At 35.3% G+C, this 12,303-nt stretch overlaps 1 long non-coding RNA gene across 1 annotated transcript; it reads right to left on the bottom strand.

Moving 5' to 3' along the window:
- Positions 1-1,506: 1,506 nt before the first annotated feature.
- Positions 1,507-10,091, bottom strand: LOC139526060 (uncharacterized). The gene is made up of 2 exons (XR_011665109.1): positions 9,980-10,091; positions 1,507-1,572 (listed from the first exon to the last, which is right to left on the bottom strand). It is a non-coding gene; the product is annotated as an uncharacterized lncRNA (long non-coding RNA).
- Between the last annotated feature and the right edge of the window lie 2,212 nt (positions 10,092-12,303).

Here is a 12,303-nt window from a genome sequence, read left to right as displayed (position 1 = left end):
AGAAATATTATATAAAAAACTGTATCAATGAATGTATTTTATTGATAAAAATCTTAATAACATAAAGACAAATATGCAATTTAGAAAAGGGTTTATATTCGAGGACAGCTTGAAGAGGTCATTAAACGATTTCCTACGTATCTTGTCAGTCGTCTTAACTATGAAAATCATGCTTTTAATGTTATCACGTATTTATTTTTTTCATGATTTTAAACTTAATTTTGAATAGCAGCCGGTTAGATATATCAAATATCGAATATCGAATAACGAACCGGCTGCTAACTTTACATCGTAATTGCAAGTCACAAGTTTTAAAAATAAGCCATTAAAGGTAAAATTTCGGTCTTCCCAGCCACGAATTAAACCAAACAGCAAATATAACAATGTATATAAGGCCCGAAAAATGACAAATGTATAACTATATAAACGAGAAAACCAACAGTTTAATCCATATAAAGTCGAGAACGAGAAAGCACTTATAAACCACATCAACAATCGACAACCACTTAACACAATGTAAATACCTATTTGATAAAAGACACAATTCTAGCTCTCTGTTCTTTTGTTTGTTGAACTATTCCAGCAGCTCGCATGTATGAATTATTTGTCTTATAAGTTTCTATTTTCATTTTCCATAAGTGTGTTCCCTATAAAGAAGCTTTATGAACCAAGTGATTTGTTTTAGTTTATTTTTGTAATGATTGCAATTGAAAGCATTGCAATTGCAATCATGGCTTAATTTCTCCTTTTAGAATATGAGTGTAAACATTGATTACGAATATATGCTATCGTCGCGGTCACAATTCTTTAATTTTCTCCTCGATTAAGGTGGTACATACATGTAACACTACGGGGAGATAACTATGTAAAATCAGCTGAACGTTTAGTTGATATTTCGTCCCCGGGGGTATCATCAGCTCAGTAGTCAGCACTTCAGTGTTGACGATAATATCACTTATTTGGTCATTTTTATAATTTCATATTAACAAGAGTTTGACCTTTTCAAAATACTAAGGATTTGTTTCAGCCTAGGCATACATGGCATAGATAACCTCTGCGGTATTTGGCATAACAATTTGGAAATTTGAGTCCTCAATGCTCTTCAACTTAGTACTTGTTTGGCTTTAAAACTTTTTTTATCTAAACGTCACTGATGAGTCTGATGTAGACGAAACGCGCGTATATCGTATAAAATCATAGGTTTGGTACCATTGATAAATATCAAGCTTTTCGGATTTGTATTCTTATTTTTGACAAAGTGTCAAATTAAAGTTGTTGCCAAATGTAATGAAAATTAAACGTGCCACACTAATTTAAGTCAAGCTTATTGATATCAAGACGAATTCGACGTACTATTAAATCACTCATAACTGCATGGCATGGCATGATCATACCAACCAATGCCCTGGTGGAAAAGAAGCTGATACTCTCATAATTGATTCTTTTTGTTTTGTTCATTTTGCATTGATATATCCTTTCTATTTCATTTTTCAAAGAAAAGAAAAATCTGCTTGAATGATTTTATTTCATCAAGTACTGCAATGGCATGCATCCTCTCTATGGACAAACTCTCTGAAAAACACAATACTATAAATAAACAGACAAATACAAATAACTACTATCTGATTAAAATGGAGATCACATGATATATATTTGTACAGGTTAGAAAATGTTTGTCAACAAGTGATTCTGTGCGCTATTGCTCACCCCCGCCTGCAACAAACATACGTCAAACAGGAAGTTGTTAAGTGATGAAACGCACACCACAGTATAACTGACTTATAATAACCCTGAAACCAAATACCAGAAATCATTGTATTGCAATTCCTAAGAATAGCGTGCTGACAATTTTCAATTTGTCTACCATGAGTAAAGTGTTACAAGTGCTCGTCGTCTGGCGTAAATATAAAATTTTAATCCTGATATATATGATGAGTTTATCGGTAAACAGGAAGTTGTTGAGGGATGAATCTTAAAACCAATCACACGATATAACTGACTTATATAAACCATGAAACCAAACTGTAGAAATCCTAGTATTGTAGTTCCTGAGAAAGATATATATTGGACGGACGGACTGACGGATGGATGGATGGTCGGACGAACAGACAGAGGTGAAACAGTAGACTCCCATTTTGTTTTAAGCGTGGGTTTAATTATAAGGAACATAACTAATAGTATCTGGTTCTCTTGTTTGCTGGTTCAGTTATCAAATGAAAATGAGTTCAATTTATTCGCCTTTCACTATCAAGAAATTTAATTGGTTCACGTCAATTCACCCACATATATATTTTGATTTGAAATTTTCTAAAAAAAGGAAACATACCATAACAAAAGATTGCAAGTAGAGAAGCACCTTTTGCTTCCATATGAGATAATAAACGGAATCGAGTATAATATTGATTCTAATATGACGTGCTTCTTTCGCTTTGTAAACAACACCGTGATAAAATTCTCCATATATCTATACTTAGCGCAGACTCAGAGATATACATAATAATGACTGTTACAATATACTTCCCGGCCACGTAAATCCACATGTATTGGAACCTATTTGTAAACCATTTGCCGATTTTATTTTTTTTTAAATTGCAGTTAAAAAAGACAAAATAACTTATTCTAATTCGGATGCATAATAAAAAGAAGTAATGCACAAGAGCTCGGAGAAATCAACAAAATAAAACTAAAATAAAATTCCGCGAAAGTCTTTTAATGTTTTCGACGCATTTAAGTCATTTCAAAACATGACGTCATACAAATGAAAACGCTACAGTTGAACGTTTTCTGAAAAGTGAACCATCGAAATTCGTATAATATTGTATTAAAATTGATTTGTAAGGTAGGTTTTGTTTTATTTTCTATTCTATTGCATTTTTCGCATATTTACTGATTTCAGCAAGTCAACATGGCGGCTCCTTAGTTACAAAATGTCAACTTTGGATTTGACGGTAGCTTACGAGAAAAACATGTAGATTAAAAATGGCAAATGTTGGGTTTGTGAATTTAAAGAATTAAACAGATTTTTTTTTCTAGCGGTAATTCACTAAACAATCCATGCAAGCTACAGATTTTATGAATATTTGAGTTTTATCGAACCGGGAGTAAAAAAAGAACAGCCACATACACAGCATACATCGCTTCAGTTTTCTAATGACCGTATTTGTCCTATTAGAATCGAAATAATTCATGGAAGCCATAGATTGTTGGAAATTTACACATGGCCTGGGCCGTGATATTCGTTAATTTTATCCCTCGCTAACGCTCAGGATAAAATTCGAATATCACGGCCCAGGCCATGTGTAAATTTCCAACAATCTATGGCTTCCATGAATTATTTCTTAATTTGATTGTATCCAATATTATCAATTTAAAATACCAGAGATCACAATAAGCAATCTTCAATGCAGCGTTAAATTCCCATCAATACATGTTTGCATAGTTATCTCCCCTTATATGGCCCATTTGAAAAAAATGATTTTCAAAACCAAATAAATAGATATTTTAAAAATATTTTAAATAATACAATAAATTAACAAGTGTTCTTGATATAAAGAAACCTTCTTAACCATTAAATTGCAAATCTATCTCCAAATTTGCAGATTTGGCAAAATAACTAGACCGATTTTGTACTATGATCGTACAATCCAAGATGGCGGTATACCACGTATCTTCCTTAAAATACCAGAGATGACAATAAGCAATGTTCAATGCAGCGATAAACTCCCATCAGTACATTTTTGCAAAGTAAAAAGTTAAATTGAACAGCCTTTTGCTTCAAAATTTTGTCAAAGATAACGGGAAAACTGATGGTCAATTGTTAGTTTAAGATAATCAAACTTGACGATATGTCAGTAAATTTATAATCATAAGAATGTCAAAACTTAAATTGAACAGCCTTATTGCTTCAATATTTTCTCAGAGAAAACGGGAAAACTGATAGTCAATTGTTAGTTTAAATAGTCACGATATGTCAGTAAATATATAATAAAAAGAGTGATATTTATCAAATTGTTAATTTTCTAAACAATGTTACCAAAATGTTTATTATATTTACTTCTATTGCGTATCTTGGTGGCCGAACGGCTTAAATAGGTTCATCTTAACCAGGGGTTTCGGCAATTACCACTTGTACGAATAAGAGTACTGCTCTGGAACTCATTCATCATTTGTACTTCATCATGTTCATGTTGTCAATATTTTATATTGTTTATTTGTCATTGCGTAAATCACTGTATGTGTTCCAGTTTTTGGAGTTTTTATACAGGATAGTGTTGGAACCCGTGTTACTTTCCCCTCTTTTCTGAGTGACGAAAACTGCTCGGCAGGCCAGGGCCATAACTACATTGAGGCAAATGAGGCAAATGCCTCATGTTTGAAATTAAATAAAAATGAAACAAAATATTATCTTCATATCAAATTGTTTTCACGGGAAGTGTCTTGCAAGAAGCAAGTTCTCTTCACTCTCTTATGACATCATGTCGCCCCTGCAGGTTTTTTGTGATCAATGTTTCTGTTTTACTTTTAGTTTTTAAAGTCTGTGTGACTATAGTCTGAGTGATGATTTTCATTTGTAAACGTGTGGTTTTGCAATGTTGCCTGTCCACCGATGTCCAGACATGCGAGAAAGAATATACGATGATACTGGACACAGAAAAAAATGTCCGTTTCTGCATGGAGAATTGAACTTGATATCAAAGAATACAAAACTGGCTTGAAAATACAATTGTCTAGATAGCTGACATGATTTGAATTAAAGTAGGACCACCAATTTCCCAGTATCAAATCATCTATAAAAAATATCAATCAAGCTCTGATCAATTTATCAGAACTTCTTGGGCCTTGATCGGCCCCCAGACCCCTCGCCAAATTTTTTTGCCTCGCTCCGCTCCTCCGCTCGGCGAATATACCTTGCCTCACTATTAAAATATGCTAGTTACGGCCCTGTAGGACGTGTGCACAACTGCAAGGCAAATTCAGCGGACACGTTGTCCAAAGGAACAATTCCTTGTTAACTACAGCGTGAGTTATCTTTAAAACATTACAATGCTGTCTTTACATCAGAGATGAACTGTTTTAATATATTTTACTATGTTATAAAGAAACTATGAACATTTAACCGTTCAAACTGTTCGTATTTGCTGTTACACAATTTAATTCAGACAGAAACCGACGTGTGCAAGAATATTCATCTATTTATTATTATAAAGAACATTATCAGCTTTATATATCTGAAAACTGTTGTTCCGTATTTTTACATGTTTTAATGGATTTAATTAATTATCATTGAACACATTGCTAAATTGTATTTATATTTGTATTTTCAGAGTTTCACCATTAGGTTTGGTAGTTAAATAAATGTCAGCTCCTGACTGTTTTATCTTTACATAAACCCAGTCATCTTGGTTAAACTCGCTAGTCCGGCCAGTACAGTGAAAAAGCTACAACTTGCCTGTTGTTTTTCTTGGATATTGTACGCCACTCCACGACAGTCAGCCGACCCATAACGTAGTTTCAATGACAACGTTTCCTGCTAGTAAATTGACGACCACCTGTCTTTATATATCCAGAAAAGGAACAACGACGTAGCAACATTCATACCTATACACTGGCAGTGGACTACATAACTTGTGTGTACTAGGCAGTAACCCAACAACGTTGAGTCATAATGGATCCCATTCACGTGGAACAGCAAGACGAGGTTCATCTCCCAGAGGGAGATGTTTCTAAAGAACTATTAGAAAATGCATCTAATACAACACAGTTAGATGATAATCCCGAGTCCAAGCGAATGCTTGATCTCACTGAAAAAGGACATGAAGCATTCACAGAGAAACATGACAAGTTCTGTGAGGAACTAGAGGCCCTTCGGTCAGATTTAGAATTGCAGTAATTAGAAATGACCACTCCTATTAATGAGCTCCAACAAATGCTTACGGCAGAGGACAAAATCTTACAAGCCTGTACTCATTACCGCAAGCGCACATATGAGTACCTGAACTTTATAAAGAAGACCAGAACGTCTTAAGAACATAGACACATATGTAATCAATCCCAAGAAATTTGACTGTCTAGAATAGAAACCCTACGCGAGTATCGCCTCGCACTAACAAAGGCTAAATTCACCAAAACAAGAACATCTATGGTTAAGCATAATTCTCATAGCGGAAGTTCAAATGCCTCCGATATGTCAAGCCTTGCACTGAGGAAGCGTACCAATGCAGAAACTGCTAAGTCAAAAATAGCCTTTACTGAAAAAACATGCATTGATCATTAAACAGGGGGCATTATAATAGGAACAGGCTTTGTTCAGACAAACTGAAATCAAAGCCGAAATGGAGCAACAAGCCATTCAAGCAGAACAAGAAGCTTTACGTAAAAAAAGTTCAAACGGAACAAGTAGCCATACGTAAAGCAGTTCAAATGAAAGAAGAGGCTGCACAAAGAAAAGTTCAAATGCAACAAGAGTCTGCGTTCCTGTAAACTCAAATGGAACAGGAGGCAGCACAAAGGAAAGCTCAACTAGAACGAGAGGCCATACGCAGAAAAGCTCAACTAGAACAAGAGGCAGCACGAGTAAGTCGGAAAAGGGTGGAACTAAAGGCCAATTTGAACCTCCTCATAGCACAGAGTGAGGCTGAAGCCGCAGAAGACGCGGCTCGTATCCTGAAATACTTTGGCAGCCAAGCATTTAGCAATCTTTCTGACGAAACAGAGGACCCACTCCAGCGTGTTCAAGATTTCGTCAATAAGAATTATGTACCACGTGCTGTACAGGAAGTAACATGACCTCAAAAGATAAAACGAATTCCTGTTAAGGTTGAGCTGAATCATGAAGCACCAGCGTTCGTGCCATCTGTGGCACTGAACTTGCCGTCACAGACATCTGTTGTCTTGCCTTCTGATACTAAGTCACCGGAAGTTATAATAATCCCAGATCTGGGAAAAGTTACCGGCATACAACAACTAAGCCTTTCAGTTGAGTTCCCTGCTGAACACCAATAACAAGGCGTAATAGAAGAGTTCACTGTTGCACACCAGCAATAGTCAATCCAACGTCGGATATTTCTACTGAGTAAGGACCTGTTGTGTTCCCGGTAAACAAACTTTAAGGACCGTGCAGAATCCTTCCGTACATGGAAAGTAAGCTTTAAAAACGTCATAGACAAATTACAAGTTTCGAACTCGAAACACAACCTACGGATTAAGTGGCTGAGGTCAGAGTCTGCCAAACCTGCCATGACAATTAGGGCATCAAACGTCAACAACTCAACAAGAGACCTACAAAGGTTATGGCAGAGACTAGATGAGCGATATGGTGCTCCAGAAATGTTGGAGGCTTCTCTTACAAGCAAACTTGCTTATTTTCCTACGTTGATGAACAGAGATAGCGCACGTCTATATAACTTGTGTGATATTCTATCAGAAATAGAATATCACAAGGAAAATCCAATGCTAGGATGTTTGCGTGCTTATTTCGACTCTTCGTCATGATAAATACTATTGTGGAAAAATTACCATACGGACTCCGAGAAAAGAGGATAACAAGTGCTTCAAGATACAAGTCTAATATGAAGTTGCCTTTTCACTTTTCACAGAATTCTCTGTGTTCATCAGGAAAATTAACAAAATTAAGAACGATCATGGGTTCATTTTTGGGTCAAGAGTCACACCAAGTACAAAATACGCTGCGCCAAAGTTCACACCTCACACATATTCTAACCTCTATGTGCATAAGCCAGCAATTGATCAGCAACCTGGAGACATCAGTGAACAACAGGGTCGTTGCATTTTGCATAATACAAAGCATACATCAAACGAACACCGAGCGTTCCGTGCCAAATCAATCGAGGAACACAAGAAACTGTTGAAGTAAAACAATCTATGTTACAAATGTTGTGATTTGACTATGCACAGAAATCGTAATTGCAACGCAATTATCAGTTGCAATGAATTCGGAAGTTAAAACACATCACTGCATTACACACAAATGGAGTGGCCTAAAGGTGCATCGCCTTCAACGCCTTCATCAGTCGACGGAGGGGAGCTTATTGATACACCCTACGTCTGGGAGCAACTTGAGTTAGCTGAAACCAAGCTAACCTCTGTTAGTTCAACTTGCAAATATATCTGCAAAGATGGCAACAGTAGTAAATCTTGTGCCAAGATAATTGTGAGTATCTTTCACGAAAATAATCATGACACGTATGCAATTATTGACGACCAAAGCAACCGTTCTCTCCCCACTCCTGAATTCCTCAATACTAGATTCAATCTGCCTGAACGATCAGAACGAAATTGCTACACCTGAAGATATACTGCAATATCAACACTTGCAAGAACAGCAAAAAAATAGTCTATCGATTGATGGAAAATGTAAAATCCTAACTGTTCATTGGAAGAAACTTAATAGAGGCACATCACGTCCTTGTTCAATGCTAGGACCACCACGGGTAACATTTATGCAAAAGTTAAACATGGGTTTGATTATCGTTGGTGAAATACGCTCCGATAAGCAACATGTTCTCCCTGAACTCACTACAAAGGAAACAAATCCAACTTGCAGTGTTGTGAAACCACATACAAAGAAGACATTACCTGAGTGTTACAAAACAAATGCCCAGTCAAATGGAATTCAAACAGATTCGTTTGAACATTATCCCCGTTTACATGGGCAACCGAAAACGAAATCAGCGACTTCGATCGCCAGATTTTCAGAAACCAACATGTCCATTTCAGAAGCGACACCACAACAAGTGAACACCGACAAAAAAAAGTGTATACATCCGAAAACATTCATATCCCAAGTACAGCTTCAATTCGCCTTTGGATATGCAAGGACAAAAGAAAAATAGAATAGACAATTCTGACTTAAATCACAGAGAAAAGGAACATGGCATCGACTGGTCTACTGTATGCCGTAACCGTAACAGAAAGTGTCCGTTTTGCGAGATGTCCTCGTTGGATTGCATATCGATGTCGAAAGGAGATTCTTTCATCAGAACTACAGCCATAGAACTAGATTTTAAATTGACGCGATCTCGTCGGAAAGACCGCCTTGTCTAGGATAGAAGTGGTCAAATACCTAGGTCCCGTTGTATTACTTCTTAGTTCATATAAGTGGAACTTTGGACTGTCGTTATATATTTATTCTTTTTGTTTTAATGATTGAATAGTGATGTCAGATAGACCACAGACGCGGAGTGTTCTGTAACTCATTCATCATTTGTTCTTCATGTGATCAATGTTTATGTTTCATTACGTACATCACTGCAAGTTTTAGGATTTTTATACAGGACAGTGTAGGAACCTATGTTACCTTCCCCTCTTTTCTGAGTGACGAAAACAAACAGCTCAAAAGGCCGTGTGCACAACTGCATGGAACATTCAGAGGACACGTTGTCCAAAAGAACAATTCGTGGCAAACCACAGCGTGAGTTACTTTAAAAACATGCAAAGTATGTCTTTACATTAACGATGAACTGTTTTAATATATTTTCCTATGTTGTAAAAAAACTATGATCATTTAACCGTTCAAACTGTTCGTATTTGCGATTACACAATTTAATTTCGACATAACCCGACGTGTGCAAGAATATTCATCTATGTATTATAATTATTAAGAACATTAACAGCTTTATATATCTTTGAACTGTTTATCCGTATTTGTAATGGACTTAAATTATCATTGAACACATTGTAAAATGATTTATATTTGTATTTTCAGATTTTCACCATTGGATTGGTAGTGAAATTATAGTCATCCTGCTTAAACTTGCTGGTCTTGCCAGTACAAGTACAAAAATGTATCAATACTTTATTGACAAATAAATCATTATATAGTAGTATCGAATGCCAGGCGATTGTAACCTGTCTGTGACATGTATTGTATTTTTTTCATGATGTTGTTGAAGTTATATATAAAATTCTTAAATGGAACATCGATTTTTCAAATTAAAAGCTAAACCAAGGGTTAATTTACCAGTTTGTACTCGCATATGTAGTATCCAGCAGTAAAGCTACAGGGTACAATTTCCCAAAACCAGGAAGCACCGCCGACGGTATTTAATCTCACAGCACAGGACGAATGTGGGTTAACAAAAGCGACTGAAATAAATAACCGAATATTTATTTCGTATTAAATAACACAATAGGGACTATTTCTATTCTGATTGTTTTTGATTGTATTAGAAAATACGTTAAAAAAAAAATAAACAAAAATATCGTTTTAAACCTGTTAGCCGAACACAAACTGGATTGCATGTTGTTCGGAGTGATCGAAAGCTCCGTGTTGAGACAGCACTTTGACCTATAATGGTTTAATTTTTTTTGCAAATTGTGACTTGGCTTGAGAGTTGTTTTTTTGGGACTTATACCCCCATTATCTTATATCTATTCACAATGCCAAGGGAAAAACGGAGTTTGACTAAAAGAAAAGAACAGTAAACGAAACACAACATATAAAAACAAGCGGTGATATTAGGTGCTCTGGAATGGTAAGAAGATGCTGCCCAACAAGAGGCACATGTCGGGTTGTAAATTGTACACATCCGAAGTTCAGTCTTTTTCGGAAGGTCACAATCCAAAAATAATTTTTATGTTTTTATTCTTTTATCTTGCTGTGGACTGAATTTAAAAGTTATGATCATTATTACATGTATTAGTCTATTTGTTTTTATACACATATATTGTTTGATACCATATACTGTCCTGTAGATGACGCTTCTTTTTTGTGTTGTTTATTTGCTGTCTCATCGACGTATGGTGTATATGCTTTTGCTAATTATCATAAAATTTACCTTCACCAAATGGGAGATTATTTAATGAAAATGGACTATTGTCTCCGGCAAATGTATAGTTCCCATCATAATCTATATCATTTGCTCCGGTCCGCAACATTGCCTGCTGTAAAAAGAATTAAATGTTAATGAGCTTCATTGACAATCAGTAGAATTAAACTTAGGTATGAACATAAATAACGACTATGATAAAAATTTTATAAAAGTCCGCCTCTCTGTCTCAAAATAATAAGCTTTTCAAAAGTTTGATTTTAATTAATAGAATATGAATGTAAAAACTCAAATGTAGAGAAAAAAACCAAGAAGGGTCCATGTGCTTGTTTTCTAGATACAGGCTATCAAAATTATGGCGGGAAATGATTCTTTATGGTCTTTTCATTCATTTACATTGGTCTCATTTTTCTTTGAAGAAAAAAAAATGAAATAAATAACAAGGATTTTCTTGGATTTAAAAATACTGGCTTTAAACTACATGTAATGCAATTATGAAAAGAAAAGTAGTGGTAAGTGGGGAAATTTTATTTAAGGCACTTCATAGATAAAACCAGGGAGTTCCGAAAATCTGGCATAATTTCAAAAACAAGAGAAGCGAACATCTTAAAACTTGATAAACTAAATAAGTAATCAGTGAAACTAATGGAAAACCTTCATATTCCTGACTAGAAACAATATCAAACAATTTTGTTGAAATTTATAAAAATGACCACATTATTGATATACATGTCAACACTGAAGTGTTGACTACTGGGTTGGTGATACCCTCGGGGACGAAACGGCCAACAACGATGGCATCGACCCAGTGGTGTAAATATTTATCAAAGGTACCAGGATTATAATTTAGTACGCCAGATGTGAAAGCGGATTATTGCATATTTTATTTGGGCTGCCTTACAGTATATGGTGTTGCAATAGGATGTTCAGATGGGTATAGGGTATCGACAATTAAATAACATCCACGAGAAAACAGTAATATATCGTGTGGACCGATCGCATCTATCAATATATTGTTAATACTTAGCAAACCAGAATTAATCTACCGATGTATATTATTTTCTTAACTGTGTCTATTATGACTTACATATAATTACAGGGAATCAATGAACATGTCCACTATAAAAAATGCCTGGTATTTAGTTTGTGAGATTTATTCTATGGGAGGTACTATCAATATATCTAACTGATTCTTCCAATTCTGGCCAATGACCCTTTGAAGATTCCAATTCCTCAGATGAATGCCATGTTATCATTGATGTTAAAGCTCAATGAAGAATTGACCCAATTTCATGGATGACTTTGTGAACAAAAGTATTGCTTAAATAAAACTCATGTTTTCAAATGTATGTTGACAAATCATAATCGTTAAAAGTTTATTTTGCCAACTTAAGAGTACCACTTCTTCATTCCTTTGACTTATTTTTCTTAGCGCTCTCATGAGAATCAAACATACTTCATTAAAATTATGTACTGTTGATGGATAAATGAACCGAGGAAGCAACTTGAATGTTAA

Source organism: Mytilus edulis, chromosome 6 (assembly GCF_963676685.1).
Source record: "Mytilus edulis chromosome 6, xbMytEdul2.2, whole genome shotgun sequence".
Taxonomy (NCBI): Eukaryota; Metazoa; Mollusca; class Bivalvia; order Mytilida; family Mytilidae; genus Mytilus; species Mytilus edulis.
This window is presented reverse-complemented; position numbering and strand designations above follow the sequence as displayed.